The following is a 17,561-nucleotide window of genomic DNA, read 5'->3' as shown; positions in this document are numbered from 1 at the left end:
TTGTTGCTAGTAGTCCCTACTGTCGTAATATGTTTGTTGAAGGGGATGATACCTCTAGAAACCATCGAGAGAGATATGACCACCTTGGGGTTTATCATTAAAAGCCTTTTAGGTTCCTCCCGTTTAGGTCCCTAAAATAGGGGCATAAAGCAAACACGCTGTGTGCCTTTTAAACACTGCCATTCATGTAGTCTAAAATGTCATGTATGCCTTTGATGTATGATTATTTGTGGATATTGTCATACTATGTACATCCCCGTGTTGTGCCCTTTTTCGCATCTGCATCATGCACGAGTTGCGTCTTGATCCCATCACTTTGTCACGAACTGATGGAGGGTCCGTGTCGCCTTCTTAAATGCATACATCGGGCACCATGCTGCCCGAATGTTGTATCTAAGAAGGGGACAATCTCCCGGGCTCCCATATTCATAAAATGCATCTGTGCCATACACATTTCTTCATGCATTCATCCATTCCACCCATGATAAATGTTGGAGTCTTGATTCGCACTGGGTTTTGTTTCACTTTAGTAAAACATGGGATTGAGTCAGACGCCTTCGCTTAAAAAGAGGTTCTATCAAGTCAAGGTCAAGAGTCTAGGAGTCGCTAGTCTGAAAGAGTTAGGGTAGTTGATGGGTCAGCTCGAGCGACAAGCTTTTTGCAAAGCTTACGGTAAGATCTGGGACCTAGCCATGGCAGAGGTCTCCACAGAGGCCATTGCCTCCCTCGCCCAATATTATGACCAGCCTTTGAGGTGCTTCACCTTTGGGGACTTCCAGTTATCACCCACGGTGGAAAAGTTTGAAGAAATCCTGGGATGCCCTCGGGGAGGAAGGAAACAATACCTCTTCTCGAGATTCTATCCCTATTTAGCTAGAATTTATAAGATATTCCAAATCTCGATGCAGGAATTAGACCACGGAAAGCAAGTCAAAAATGGGGTGGTTGGAGTACCAAGGAAATCTTTAGAAGCAAAAACAAGAGTCTTGGCAGGTAAAGGCGAATGGGCCCCGTTCATGGACATCCTGGCACTTTTGATCTTCGGGGGGGTCCTCTTTCCAAATGTGGATGGGTTGGTGGACTAGGCAGTGATTAACACTTTTCTCGTCTTTCATGACCGCAAGGAAAGCCCGGTTGTCGCTATCTTAGCCGATCTATATGACACCTTTGGCCGAAGATGTGAAAAGAACATTGCAAGGATCATTTGCTGTACTCCGGCCCTCTACGTATGCTTGGTTTCGCACCTTTTCCGCCAAGAGGTGAGACATGCTTGCCCGCTAGAAGGCCACCGCTCATGCACAGAGAAAAAAGAGGCAAGTTGGGACCAAATCTTAGCAAGCAAAGAAGGAGCGTCTGTCAACTGGTTCCCCCGATGGAAAGAAGGAAGAACCGGGATTCTTATTTCGTGCGGAGGGTTTCCAAATGTTCCCTTGATGAGGACAAGGGGTTGCATTAATTACAATCCCATCCTCGCCATAAGACAACTTGGCTACCCTATGAGAGGGGCACCATTAGAGGAAGGCCTCACACCTATTATTGCACGAGGTTTCAATAGCACCAACGTGGGGGCACTTTAGAAGGTCCGCAAGGCATGGAAGAAGATGCAAAAGAAGGACAAGGAACTTAGAGGCAGTAGTAACAGATCCATCGGTGGCTGCCACGGGTGGTTGAAAGCCTACACACAAGATCTGGATTGGCTCCCGAATTTGAGAACCACTAAGGGGGTGGAGGATGAAGCTCCAGAAGAGGACGAAAAGGTACAGGCCCTTAAGACAGAACTCGAGAAAGCCCGAACAGTCAAAGAAAAGTTCAAGTTAGTAGCTATTAGGATCCGAAAGGAGAATGCCAAACTGAGAGACGTAAATATAGCCACCACCAAGGCCTTAGAACAAGAGACCAAGAGGGCCCGTAGGGAAGAACATGGCCAGAACAAATTCCGAGCGGCTTTGTGGGGCAGTAACAGTGAGCTTAAGCTCCGAAGAGAGGAAAGGGACCAATCACGGGTAGACAATTTGATCTTGAAGGATGAATTGAGGATTTGCCTAAGGTCCAAGAGGAGCATGTCTCAGCGGTTAGGTGAGACCGAGACCAACATGTTAGTCATCGTCAGCAAGTACCAAGAAGAATTAAATCTAGCCACGGCCCACGAGCACAAAGTGCCGGACGAATATGCCCGAGTGTACGCGGAAAAGGAGGCTAGAGGAAAGGTGATTGACTCGATACATAAAGAGGCAACAATGTGGATGGACCGATTTTCTCTTACTTTAAATGGGAGTCAAGAAATTCCCCGATTGCTGGCCAAGGCCAAAGCAATGGTGGATGCCTACTCCGCCCCCGAGGAGATCCATAGACTCCTCAGCTATTGTCAGCATATGATAGACTTAATGGCCCATATAATTAGGAACTGCTAGAAAGTTTGTATTGTCACTCAGATCTTGACTAGTTGTAACTTTCTGAATAAAATGAGTTTGTCCCGTGATTTTACTCCAAAATCAGTGTGAATCGAATCACTACCACATTTTATCTCTAGCATACATTCATTTTTTTACGTACTCCTCACATTTGGTTTTTTAGGAAAAATGACATAACTAAGCGCGCCCCAAGGCATCTCTATCGCACCAGATCCAAATCTAGGACGATGGGTGACCAAGAGGAAGTACAGGAACAGATGAAAGCCGACATGTCGGCTTTGAAAGAGAAAATGGCTTCCATGATGGATGCCATGCTAGGACTGAGAGAACTAATGGAGAATAACGCGGCCACCGCCGCCGCTGTTAGTTCGGCTGCCGAAGCAGACCCAACTCTCCCAGCTACCGCGCACCACCCTATCCCAAACGTGGTAGGACGAGAAAGAAGTACACTGGGGCACATCAGCAACCCCCATCCGGGGTACAACCGAGTAGCTTACCCCTATGGATTACCACCTAATTACACACCACCAGCCATACGTGACGACGCGGGTCATGTCCCTCCCCCCATCCTTGAAGGGGAGCCTCCTCGATAGCCGGATGAGGTCCACGAGGATCGTCGAGAGCATGCTCAGGGAGACATCGATTCCTACTCCCCATTCCCCGCCGAAGGGTGGGCACCCAATGCGCTGCCTCAGCCCAACCTCACGGGAGAACCTCGAAACCACCCAAACACAACCAATATTTTTGTCCACATGAGGGCCACCCCTGGCAGCAGAGGAAAAGGGGAAACTCGATCCCATCGAGGAGAGATTGAGGGCTGTTGAAGGCTTTGGCGATTATCCGTTCACGGACATGACTAACCTTTTCTTAGTGTCGGACGTCGTCATCCCTCCGAAATTCAAGGTACCTGATTTCGATAGGTACAAAGGGACAACTTGTCCTAAGAATCATCTCAAAATGTATTGTCGCAAGATGGGTGCATATTCCAGGGACGAGAAGTTGTTGATGCATTTCTTCCAAGATAGCTTGGCTGGGGCAGCGGTCATCTGGTACACTAATCTAGAAGATTCCCGCATCCGCACTTGGAAGGATCTGATTACCGCCTTCCTTAGGCAGTATAAGTACAACTCTGACATGGCTCCCGACTGGACTCAGCTGCATAGCATGGTTAAATGGGAAAGCGAGTCCTTTAAAGAATACGCTCAGCGTTGGAGGGACATGGCAACGCAGGTAGCCCCTCCCATGGTCGAGAGGGAGATGGTTACCATGATGGTAGATACCTTGCCTGTGTTTTACTATGAGAAATTAGTGAGCTACATGCCCTCCAGCTTTGCAGACTTGGTATTCGCCGGGGAAAGGAAATAGGTGGGCTTGAAGAGGGGGAAGTTCGATTACATCTCCTCCACAGGTACCAACGGTAGGAGGATCGGAGCAACTAGGGCAAAGAGGAAGGAAGGAGATACCCATGTCGTCACTTCAACACCTGCATGGGTCAAGCCGCTGCAGATCTCCCACGGTACCCACCAATATGCACAACATCACCCGAGTTTCTCAGCTCGCGCCGGGGACTCCTCCAACTCAGCGCCCGTGCCTGTCCAGAGGGAGGCCCCCAAGCTCCGGCTCCAACCTCGACTCACCCGACCGGCAATGCCCACATTGGCGTTGGTTCCAACGCGGACAGGAACTTTCCCCCAACTGAAGAATTTGCTCCGATCCCGATGACGTACGAAGATCTCTTGCCATCCCTCGTTGCCAACCAGATGGCTGTGATATCTCCCGGAAAGATCTTCCAGCCTCCTTTCCCAAGGTGGTACAACCCTAACGCAATCTGCACATACCATGGGAAAACCCCGGGCCACTCAACCGAATAGTGCGTGGCCCTCAAATGCAATGTCCAAAGTCTGATAGAAGCCGGATGACTGACATTTCAAGAGGACTGGCCCAACATAAAGACAAACCCGTTTGCCAATCATTGAGGGGGAACTGTTAATGCCATCCAGGCAAGTAGGTCGCGCAGGTCCAAACCTTTGAAGGACGTAACAACCCCCGAGAAGGTTTATCTACGAGGCCCTACAAAAGGGAGGTGTGATTCCCCACGGTGGGCACAAGAAGGATTCCTGTTTGATGCATCCCGGCGTGCCACATAGCATGGAAGCTTGTTTAGCAGTAGGAGACCTGTTGCAACAAATGATAGACCAAGGCCGGCTGGAAGTCGGCGATGAGGGGGATGAAGAACAACATATATGCATGCAATCCGCAGATGAGGAAGGTCCTAGAAAGCCTAAACCTTTGGTAATTCATTTCACCAGGGACACAGCTCCCTAAAAGCCCCGACACCCCTCAGTAGTTAGACCTATTCCGTTTCCATACAAGAACAGCCATGCAGTTCCGTGGAGGTACGCGCCTTTGAGCGATAGGAAGGAAGAAGCTACCGACATCAGCTCGTTGTCGACCAAAGTAACCAATATCATAGGGCTGAGCAGCATAACCCGCAGCGGCCATGTATTCGTGCCCCCTGACCTGCCGACGCAACTTGCAAACGCTAAGGGGAAGGCAAGGATGACGAAAGGGCCAAATGTCAAAGTGATCCCCGCTCCGGGTGAGGATGTTCCGATGAAAGGTCTTTCCGAGGGAAAAGAGGGTTGTGACAAGAAAGAGGTATCGCTCGAGGAGGCCGGCGAGTTCCTCCGCATTATTCAACAAAGCGAGTTCAAACTGATTGAGCAACTCAACAAAACCCCTACTAGAGTCTCTCTTTTGGAACTGCTCATGAGCTCTGAGCCCCATCGAGCTTTGTTGGTAAAAGTCTTGAATGAAGCTCATGTAGCCCAAGACATCTCCGTAGAAGGCTTTGGGGGACTCGTCAATAACATCACAGCCAACAACTACCTCACCTTCACCGAAGAGGAAATCCTTGCCGAGGGGAGAGGACATAACAGGGCTTTGCATGTGTCAGTCAAATGCATGGACAATGTCATGGCCAAAGTAATGATCGACAACGACTCCAGTTTGAACATGATGCCCAAACGCACGTTGGAGAAATTGCCATTTAACGATTCCCATCTAAGGCCAAGTTCCATGGTGGTCCGTGCCTTCGACGGCAGCCGCCGAGAGGTGAGGGGAGAGATCGACCTCCCCATACAGATAGGGCCTCATACCTGCCAGGTTACGTTCCAAGTGATGGATATTAACCCGGCTTACAGCTGTCTTTTGGGGCACCCGTGGATCCACTCAGTGGGAGTCGTTCCCTCTACACTCCACCAAAAGCTGAAGTTCCTAGTGGAGGGAAATTTGGTCATAATTTCGGGTGAGGAAGACGTCTTTGTAAGTTTCCCTTCCTCTATGCCATATGTGGAAGCCGCAGAGGAGTCATTGGAAACAACTTTTAAATCTTTTGAGGTAGTAAGCATTGCCTCCGTAGATTCCCTCTCTGGGCAGCCTCGCCTATCTGATACGGCAATGATGGTGGCCTGGGTGATGTTGGGGTACGGCTACGAGCCCAGAATAGGTTTAGGCAAGAACAACAGCGGATGAACCAGCCTAGTAAGCACTAGAGTAAACCTAAGCAAGCTGACATAAGGAAAAATATCGCGGAAAGGAAGAACAAAGGCCAGGGCCCGCGGTCAGGACAGCAAGCCAAAGAGGCCCCACCCTGCCACATCAGTAGAAGCTTTATAAGTGCGGGTTTAAGACGCGAAGGCCAAGTTGCCGCGATATGCGAGGATGACTCCCCGAGGAGATTGGATTTGATACGGCCATGTCCTCCCGGTTTCCGACAAGGAAATTGGTGAGTGGAGGAACGCCCGGACGTTTATGCGACAAGCATAATGTAACCTTTTGTAGCTTTAAAACTCTACGATTGGGCCTAGGCTTTAGAGTTTCCTTTCGTTAAGGCATTATGTATTTTGTTTTTGAAGTTATAATATAAAGATCTTTCTTCATCTGTTCCTGCACCTCTACCCATTCTCATTCATTTGCATGTTTATTTCTTTACGCTTAAAAATGCCAGATCCGACGACGAGTCCCTCAAAGGTACTAATACCCGGGACCCAACCGTCAATTTCGAGCAAGAAGCGAGTCGGACGAGGATGTGGGGCTTCCCCCAGAGCTGGAGAGGATAATCGCTCAGGAAGACCGAGAGATGAGGCCTCATCAAGAAGAGACAGAGCTCATAGACTTAGGAACCTGTAGTGGGAAAAAGGAAGTAAAGATAGGCACGGGTATGATCACACCCATCCATGAAGAATTAATGGCCCTGCTGAAAAACTACCAAGACATCTTTGCCTAGTCGTACCAGGATATGCACGGTTTTAGTTCTGACATTGTACAACACTGATTACCTCTAAATCCAGAGTGTTCCTCAGTAAAACAAAAACTGAGGAGGATGAAGCCCGAGACGTCCCTGAAAATAAAAGAAGAGGTAAAGAAACAATTTGACACTAGCTTTTTGGCTGTCGCCCGATACCCGGAATGGGTTTCCAACATTGTACTGGTCCCTAAGAAGGATGGGAAGGTACGAATGTGTGTGGATTATTGGGACCTAAATCGAGCCAGTCCCAAAGACAATTTCCTTCTGCCGCACATCTATATCCTCGTGGATAATACGGCCAATTTCTCTCTGTTTTGCTTCATGGACGGGTTCTCCGGCTACAATCAGATAAAGATGGTGCCAGAGGATATGGAAAAGACTACCTTCGTCACCCTGTGGGGGACATTCTGTTATAAAGTGATGTCCTTTGGACTCAAGAATGCCAGGGCAACCTATCAACGGGCTATGGTGGCTTTGTTCCATGACATGATGCACCGAGAAATCGAGGTCTATGTAGATGACATGATCGCCAAGTCTAAAACCGAGGAGGAACACCTTGTCAACTTGCGGAAGTTGTTCGAAAGGCTTAGGAAGTATCGGTTGAGGTTGAACCCCGCTAAGTGCACCTTCGAGGTCAAGTCGGGAAAATTACTGGGTTTCATCGTAAGGCAGAAAGGGATAGAGGTGGACCTCGAAAAGGTGAAAGCCGTCCTTGAAATGCCAGAACCACGTACCGAGAAGCAGGTTCGAGGTTTCCTGGGGAGTTTGAACTACATTGCCAGATTCATATCACAGCTCACCGCTATCTGTGAGCCGTTGTTCAAACTCTTACACAAGAACCAATCCATCCGCTGAACGAGGACTGTCAAGAGGCCTTTGGAAGAATCAAACAGTGCCTCATGAACCCTCTCGTGCTTATGCTGCCGGTGCCCGGAAGACCTCTCATCTTGTATATGATGATTTTGGACTAGTCAATGGGGTGTATGCTGGGGCAACATCACAAGTCCGGGAAAAGAGAGTGTGTCGTCTACTACTTGAGTAAGAAGTTCACGGCCTGTGAGATGAACTACTCCCTGCTGGAAAGAACGTGTTGTGCTTTAGTTTGGGCGTCCCACCGTCTAAGACAGTACATGCCGAGCCATACCACCTGGTTGATATCCAAAATGGACCCAGTCAAGTACATCTTTGAGAAGCCTGCTCTCACAGGGCGGATTGCCCGGTGGCAGGTTTTGCTATCCGAGTTCGATATAGTCTATGTCACCCAAAAGACGATAAAGGGAAGCGCCTTGTTTGAGAAAAAACTAGACAAGGACAGGGACAAGTGGATCGTGTGGTTTGATGGGGCGTCAAATGTTCTAGGCCATGGCGTTGGGGCAGCATTGGTCTCTCCGGACAATCAATGTATACCTTTCACAGCCAGGCTAGGGTTCGAATGCACCAATAACATGGCTGAATATGAAGCATGCGCTCTGGGCGTCCAGGCAGCAATTGACTTCAACGTCAAGCTACTCAAGGTGTATGGAGACTCGGCGTTGGTGATTCACCAGCTGAGAGGGGAATGGGAAACTAGAGACCACAAGCTGATACCCTACCAGGCCTATATCAAGGAATTGGTTGGGTTCTTTGTTGAGATTTCCTTCCATCACGTTCCCCGAGAGGAAAATCAAATGGCGGATGCGCTTGCCACTTTAGCGTCCATATTCCAGCTGACATCTCACGAAGACCTACCGTACATTGAGTTCAGGTGTCATGGCAGACCCGCACATTGTTGTCTGGTGGAAGAAGAGCAGGATGGTAAGCCTTGGTATTTCGATATCAAGCGGTACGTTGAAAGCAAAGAGTACCCACCGGAGGATTTCGACAACAACAAGAGGACGTTAAGGAGATTGGCAGTCGGCTTCTTCTTCAGCGGAAGCATACTATACAAAAGAAACAATGACATGGTTTTGCTACGTTGCGTGAACACTAAGGATGCTGAGAGCATGCTGGGGGAGGTCCATGAGGGCTCTTTTGGTACGCATGCTAACGGGCACGCCATGGCTAGGAAGATCTTAAGGGCGGGCTACTATTGGCTCACCATGGAGAGCGATTGTTGTCTCCACGTGAGGAAGTGTCACAAATGCCAAACGTTTGCAGACAATGTCAATGCTCCACCCTTGCCTCTGAATGTTTTGGTCGCACCATGGTCGTTTTCCATGTGGGGAATAGATGTGATTGGGGCTATAGAGCCCAAAGCTGCGAATGGATACCGCTTCATCCTAGTGACGATTAATTACTTCACTAAGTGGGTCGAAGTTGCGTCATACGCTAGCGTCACCAGGAGTGTGGTGGTCAGGTTCATTAAGAGGGAGATTATCTGCCGGTATGGTTTGCCGAGGAAGATTATCACAGACAATGGCACCAACTTGAATAACAAGATGATGGGGGAAATGTGCGAGGAGTTTAAGATCCAACATCACCACACCCTATAGACCCAAGATGAACGGAGCAGTGGAGGCAGCCAATAAGAATATCAAGAAAATTATCCAGAAGATGATCGTGTCATACAAGGATTGGCATAGGATGCTCCCATTTGCGCTGCATGGTTACCGAACCTCAGTGCGCACATCAACCGGGGCAACACCGTTCTCGTTGGTATATGGAATGGAGGCAGTGCTACCGTTTGAGGTGGAAGTCCCGTCATTGAGAATCTTGGCGGAGTCCAGATTAAAGGAATCAGAGTGGGCCCAAGCACGTTTCGATCAGCTTAATCTCATAGAAGGCAAGCGTTTGGCCGCCATGAGCCACGGGCGTTTATATAAAAAACGAGTGAAGAACGCTTTTGACAAGAAGGTACGCTCGTGCAGGTTCAGCGAAGGGGACTTGGTGCTGAAGAAAGTCTCCCAAGCCCTGAAAGACAACAGGGGAAAGTGGGCCCCAAACTATGAAGTGCTCGCCAACATGGATGACGAGGAGCTACCTTCACCCGTGAACTCCAACGTTGTCAAGCGATACTACGCTTAAGATCTGGGGCAATTAAGGAAGTCGCTGCATGTTTTTATTTTTGTGTGTTCTTCTTGGTTTCCCCCAGGGATTCCTGTCCTCTGTAATTTTTTCATCACAATCTTTTAAAAGAATGTAGGGTTGAGGTTTCGATCCTCGCTTTGTGCTTTAAAAGATGTGTAGTATTTGATAACTTGAGCCTTTTCGCTCAATCCATGGGATGCCCCAAGCGCTTAATTGAAACTGAACCCGAAAAGCTTTTGCTAAAAGATTATTGCATTTGAAAACGCTCATGCATACGCATACACATGCATATTTGTTATCTTGTGATAGGGACATGATCATTTTAAGTAATAGTCAAATACCATGCCAAATCCAAGACAGAGACGATTTGCTGCGCAATGTCGTTTCCTACTTTCAGGTACTTGGGGACGGGCACGAATGGAGGCTAGGCCCATGATCAACAGATCACCATCCCACGTCCAGCTTCGGACAAGCGAGAAGCGCTATTGGGAGGCAGGCTAGTATCCTTTTAAATTCCTACCTATTATTGTTGTTGTTTCTTTAAGGTGATGGTCGGATGCCTAATTTACCCTAAGGGCTTCGAGTAAGCGAACGCCGACCCATAGAGAGCGCGTACCTTCGAGTAAGCGAACGCCGACCCATAGAGATCGCCTGGGCGAGCACCCCTGCACCAGAAAACATAAAAACGAGGGGAGGGTGAGTTTCTCTCCACCCAAAACTCCCCTCCCTCCTTCAAAAACGCAGCACCCACGGGATTCGTGGATTTTTTACCCTAGGCCGCCATTTTTGTGCTTTTGCTTCCATTTTTAGTATCTTTGATCACTCCATACAATAAATGGATCCAAAGAAACTCTCCACGAAGAGGTCTAGAAGAGATGCCACAGGAGAAGGATCCAGTGCTGCCTCAGAGTTTGATAGTCATCGTTTCTAGAGTGCCGAGCACTAGCAGTGCTTTGAGGCCATCAGGGGATGGTCATTCCACCAGGAGAGGCGTGTCCAGCTCAGGGAGGATGAGTACACGGACTTCCAAGAGGAGATAGCTCGCATGCATTGGACACCTCTAGTGACTCTCATGGCTAAGTTTGACCCCGAGATAGTCCTAGAGTTCTACGCTAATGCCTGGCCCACAGAGGAGGGAGTTCGGGACATGCGCTCATGGGTGAGGGGTCAGGGGATTCCCTTCGACGCAGATGCCCTCATCCAGTTCTTGGGCGACCCGCTGATTTTGGAGGAAGGTCAGCAGTGTGAGGTCACCCAGAGGAGGAGCCAGGCAGACGGTTTCGATGAGGAAGCCATCGCCCAGCTGTTGTGCATACCGGGGCAGGATTTCGCCTGGACCGCTGCAGAGAGGTGGGTGCAGATCATGCGCACCAGCATGACTACCTTGACCCAGATATGGATGACGCTGCTGCTCAGCAATGTCTTGCCTAGCGACCACAACTCTGACCTCCCTCTGCCTAAGTGCCAGTTGGTGTATGCCATCCTGACACGGATGAACGTCCTCATGGCTTAGGTGATTGCTGATGCCATTTATTTGTTTGAAGGTATGGCGCCTACCAGGCACCCTCTGGACCCGTAGAAGTCCAACAGGGCCCTGGGGTTTCCGGCTCTGATCATGGGCCTTTGCCAGTCCTACAGAGTTCTCGTCACCCCCAGTAAGGTAATCCGACCGCCGATCACCCGAGCCTTCATCGAGAAGTATTGTGCGCCTAGGCAGGCGCAGGGTGATGCACATCAGTCCGCAGGCGCACTGCCACCACCTTGGCAGGCCAGTCCAGCTGGGTCACTGGGCGTAGAGCGTTATTTACAGCATTTGGTTTGCCAGCAGGCGGCCAACCACCGTGGACAGGTTCAAATACATGAGTGCCTCTACCAGTTTAGCCTCAGTCAGAAGGGGCAGGGTTTAAAACCAACCGATCTTTCATGCGTAACCACGTTTAAAACCAAAAGAGGCAAAATAATAATAAAATAATCGAAGTATCTTTGAATAAAATAATCAAAAAAATCAATTGGACGTTTTTCTTTGGGATTTTTCTTAATTGAATTGACTAATAACCAAAGTGAAAATAAGGCTAAAATCAACTCACAAATCAAGCTTTGTCCATAAAAATCACTTAACAACCGATTTAAGGTCCAATGCCTTAAATGGTTCTCTTTGCTTTTTGTTGGTTAAACATGGACTTTCGAAAGCATAAAGTCAACATGTAACTTTGTCACTATTTTCAAAAAAATCAAGAGATTGTTAATGGTCCAATGCCTTAATGTTTCTCTCCTTTCGAAAAGAATCAAAAGATCGTTCAAATGGTCCAACGCCTTAAACGACTTTTTGTTCGATCAAAATATATCTTGCAAAAAAAGATAAAAAAAACTTAACCAACGTTCAGTTCTCAAAGAACTACATAGGTCTGATTTCCTCATCGCAAATGAGGATACGTAGGAGCGAGGGAAACACCCTTGTCGACCACACCAAAATTAAAAACATAAAAAGCATAAAAACACAAAAAAGACATAAAAAGGGAAAATAAAACATTTCGAAGTCGTATTTGCACACTTGGTTAAAGACTGCCATCCCTTGTGACGAATGCATGGGGTGCTAATACCTTCCCCGTGCGTAAAAAAAACTCCCGAACCTTTCACACTTAAAGTTCGTAGACCACACCTTTCCGATTTTTCCGACGTTTTCCTCGAATAAACGTTGGTGGCGACTCCGCGCATTTTCCTCCCATAGAAGACGCACCCGTGAGCCCCGCGTCGCCCTCCCGCCGAAGGATAGGTTGCGACAAGCATAACACTCTTGCCCCTTCTTCTTTCCGCCGTGGGAACCAACTAATAGACACTTCCGTCATGCCTGCCAAGAGTTCTTCCCAATTTGCCTTGTTCTTTCTCAAGCACATGCGATGACCTTGTAGGGGACAGACAAATCTACTTTCATGAATAGAGATGCAGGATACCAACCATACACAAAGAGCAGGCGTACAACAAACAATTCTCGCACTACTCTTCTCACATCTTAAGTCGAACGTATCATACGCATATGCTAAAACAGTAATGACCAGGCTTTCCTTACTGTGGTGATAAGCAAGAAAAGCATCGATCACTGCTAGATCCACCAGCCCGTCTACATTTTCAAATAGAACTGTCCCAAACACTAGCAGAGCTAATATGTTGATAAATGATACCCATTCTCCTTGGCTTGCCAGAGTTTCCGCCTTCTCCTCCAAGCACTTCCTCGGTATTCCCACTACTCCATTCCTACTTTGCTTCACTCGATCTAATTCTCATTCCGAGATCCTGACCACTCCTGCTATTCTCACCATAGAAAGATAGTATCCAGTAAAGAGGTATATGGCTTCCTTCCTCCTATCGGGCACCCTAAGATCCCTTCGAACTCCTCTATGGTCGGTGCTAACTGAAAGTCCCCAAAAGTGAAGCATCTGAGCAATTGGTCATAGTATTGAGTGAGAGATGTGATTTCTTCAACTGAATCTTCTATCATCGCCAGATCCTAGATCTTCAAATATACCTTGGAAAAAGCCTGACGTTGAACTTGATCCATCCACTGTCCCAGCTTTCGCAAGCTAGCTACTTCTAGATTTTTTACTTTGACATGATAGAACCTTTTCTTAAAAGACCGTGCTTGGTCCAACCCCATGTTCTCAAGAATAGAAATTTTGATGACCAATACTTCAACACCCTATCATAGAGCAGGTATGATGAATGAATCAAGACATGGTTATGCTATGCATGACAAACGTATTTATCAAACTAACACAAGATGCCCGAAAGACCACCCCTTTCATATTAACAATGCATTGAGTACCATGTTCATGCAACTCTTGATCATCGTTGGGAGAAAGAAATATATAAATCCAACATGGTTTGCTTGTAGTTATTACCATGGTACCCAACACATGCAAATAAGAAATGAGGTGCAGACTTTCACACTTCATTATGACTTTGACGACAAAAAAAAAAGAATGCAAGGCATTAGCAATAGAGGGGACCCCTAAGGGTACATTGATTACATTCAACTCTTAAAAACTAATCGACTGTTGCACGAGGGACACATAACAAGAGAATGAGGGAATGATCACGGTCGCAATTTGATAGCGCCTTGACTTCGCTTTTCTTCCTTCTTCATCTTCTTTCTCTCTTCCTCTTTCTTTTTCTCAACTTCTGAACCCTTAAACTCCTCCCCCAACATGGCTATTTATAGGAAATAGCCATTTTGGGGCAGGGGAAGCTCGCCCAGGCGAACTAGTTACTTAGCCTTGAAGGAATGAGGCGAGCTAGAGCTCCCCAAGGTGAGCTAGTTGCTTAGGCACGAAGCCATTTCATGGCCTAGGCGAGCCAGATGCTAGCTTGGGCAAGCTAGAGTCTAGAAAATTTCAAAAAAGACCCTTTTGTCCCCTTCCTTGGTATCCTTTTGTTTTATTGATCAAAACATTGAGTGATTCCTTTCTTTGCACTGTAACTAGCGCCAAAAATCGTAATTCGACTAGCAAGAATCAAAATATCATATCGAATGATATTCCCTAGATGAAATTAGGATTTGACAGTAACCCTAACCAATATCACAAAACTTAGACGAATGAAAATAAGAAAAATGGAATGAATACACCTTATTGTGTGGATATGAAAGCCTCAATCTTCAAACCATGATGTTCATCCTTGACATTGAATGCTTGACCTTGACAAGATAACTTTCTCTGAAGAAATGCTCAACTAATCCTTTTAGAAACACTTTGATGTAGCTCCATGTGGAGCTTGTAGGCCTTGGATCTTCTTCATCAATGGAGTCCTTTGCTTCTTGAAGATGAATGGTAGTGGAATGGAGAAGGAAGTAAGATGATTGGAGGCACCACTTCAAGGAGAAGATGAGTCAAGAAGAAGCTCACCACCATAGGAAGCCATGGATAAGAGCTTGAAGGTAGGAGAAGATGAGTGGAGGGAGAGGGAGAGAAGGAGCACGAAATTTTGTGCCTCAAATGAGGTCCAAACTTTGAAGTGTAATTCTCAAATGATCAAAGTTGAAAAGAATGCACACACATGGCCTCTATTTATAGCCTAAGTTTCACACAAAATTGGAGGGAAATTTGAATTTCTATTCAAATTTCACTTGGATTTGAAATTGAATTTGTGGAGCCAAAATTTCACTAATTATGATTAGTGAATTTTAGCTATGGTTCAGCCCACTAATCCAAGATCAAGTCCAAGATCCACTAAGTGTGCTTAGGTGTCATGAGGCATGTAAAGCATGAAGGACATGCACAAAGTGTGATTATATGTGGCAATGTGGTGTAGCAAGCAAATGCTCACCTCCACCTCTAAAATTTAATTGGATTGGGCTTCTCCCAGTTCAATTAAATTTATTTTCCAACACACACATCAAATGTTCACTTAATGCATGTGAAATTACAAAACTACCCTTAACACAAAAACTATAGTCTAGGTGCCCTAAAATACAAGGGCTGAAAAATCCTACATTTCTAGGGTACCCTACCTACATTATGGAGCCCTAAATACAAGGCCCAAAAATAATGAAACCTTAATCTAATATGTAGAAAGATAAGGGGCTCATACTTAACCCATGGGCCCGAAATCTACCCTAAGGCTCATGAGAACCCTAGGGCCTTCTCTTGCATCTCTGGCCCAATCTTCTTGGAGTCTTCTATCCAATGCCCTTGGGGGGTAGGATTGCATCACACTTTCTTAATGTAGTATTGAATTTTCTATCACAAAAGAGTTACTCAAAAGGAATAACAATATGGGTATTTATAATAAAAAAAATAGTTATAACCGCCATAATCAATTATCAAAACCTTGTAATCGGCTATTTCGCTTATATACTCTTTGTTATGCATTTCCAGATCATGGTAATGAATTTCAATAATTTGGTAATCGATTATTTCCATCCCAAAGAACAATCTTCTAATTGCAATAAGATATAATCAATTACATTTCCTTCTCATTGATTATCCCGATGGGAATAACCTTGTTTCAATAGAATCCAAGCCTTAACCAAGGTTTAAACATGTTGTAATTGATTATAAAAACTATGTAATTGATTACACTATGTCAAACACTTATGTTCATAAAAACATAGTGGTCTTAGCATTCACAATCACTTAGAACATGAAAAACTAAGCATGATAGGATAAAGTGAACTATAGCATGAAATACAACAAATCACACTAGAAGGGGAGGTTGAATAATGTATCAGTCAAAATATAAAACCTTTTCAAAATGGAAGATGTTATAATAAACAAGTTTATAAAATCCCTCGTCCAATGACTAAAGGATGTAGGATGAGAGATTCACTAAGACTATTGAATTGAGTAGTTATTTCCTATTGCATGGTGCACTTAAACTTATCATTCTCAGTCCTTTACTTTTCAACAAAGATGTCCATAGCTAGGCCAATCATCTCCTTTATCTTAGCTTTGCTCACTACTTCTATAGGACTAAGTTGATTGGAATTGGTATAGAGATAGTGGTGTGGATGATGACAACAGCTGTTTCTTTAGGTGTGGTTTCATGTGAGGTTGATTCAATTAGAGCCTTATCTAGCGTATATTTTGGTTTTTCAGCAACTATGGCTGGAGTGGACTCAGCCACTTTGGATGCTTTAGCAGTTGTAGCAGTCGGTTTGGAGACCACCTTGTTGGGTCTTGTCTTCTCAGCTTCTGCTTTAGCTTTCCTTTTGACAATAGTTGTGTGTCTGTCTTATGCTTTGGCTTTTTGCTTTACTTCTTTTTCAAGTCTAATTTTCCATGTTGCTTCATACTTGGCCCTGTCAGCTTTTTGTAGTCGATGAAGGCGTTAGATGCGGGCTTCTAGTTTCTCCATTGTCATCTTTCGAATGTTGAAGACACGATGGTAGAAGATAGTGGGTAGCTTCAATAGACTCTGCATGAAGTCATCCTCATGGTTCTTCACAAAGCAAGCATTTGCATAATCAAAGTAGTAAACTTTGTTTGGAGACAATACCTAAATGGAATTCCTTTGTTGGAAAGCAGGCACATGCGTAGAGTTGGAGGAGCTGGCTCCTTTGGTGTCATACCACACTGTCTGATTCCATGAGGTCCTAACATCATTAGCATCTAGCTTCCTGATGAGCCTTTGACCTTGGAACAAAGATGTCAAGTCGTGGGAGTAGTTGACCAATTGTGTCTTCTATTTCTACTCGGCATGTCTTCATTGAAGTAGAGCTTGAAACCCTTCTTCTTCCCTTCATCACAGATAGGCAATCTTGGGCAAGCTCTGTCAAGCTCCATCTTGATGTCAGTTCATTGGTTGATTTGGAGTCCAGGAGGATAAGAAGTTGCTTGGTCCAGTATGTACATTTGCTTGAAGATGCCTCCTATTATATCAAGATCTTGTTTGTAGGGTCTTAAGCAAGCAGGATGGAAGGGAATGAATCTAGTGCGAGGAGTCCAGATTTGCACCTCCTTGGACAATAGTCTTTATGTAGTAGAATTCTCCTTTGAGGGGTCCACACTGATGACTATTGTAGGCAAAGTAAGCTTTGTTGCCTTGTCATATGGATCACTGGAAGTGATTGCCTGTCTCTGCTTTTGCTCATCCAACACAGAGGATGGGCAAGTGGTTATAGTGGTACCATTTGGCATCCACTGAGTACCCATCTTGACCAGGTTGGAGTACACTAGTCTCGTCCAAGAGGGGTTATCCAAAGCCACTATGGCATATGGGACCAGAGCCGCATATTCGATGAATGGAGTATGAATGTGATCTACTTTGTCCATTGAGGTGGAGTCACTACCTCATGTTGTCTTTGGATAGGTTCTATCTATGAGTGTTGGATGATCTCACTC

Source organism: Glycine soja, chromosome 19 (genome assembly GCF_004193775.1).
Source record: "Glycine soja cultivar W05 chromosome 19, ASM419377v2, whole genome shotgun sequence".
NCBI lineage: Eukaryota > Viridiplantae > Streptophyta > Magnoliopsida > Fabales > Fabaceae > Glycine > Glycine soja.
This window is presented reverse-complemented; position numbering follows the sequence as displayed.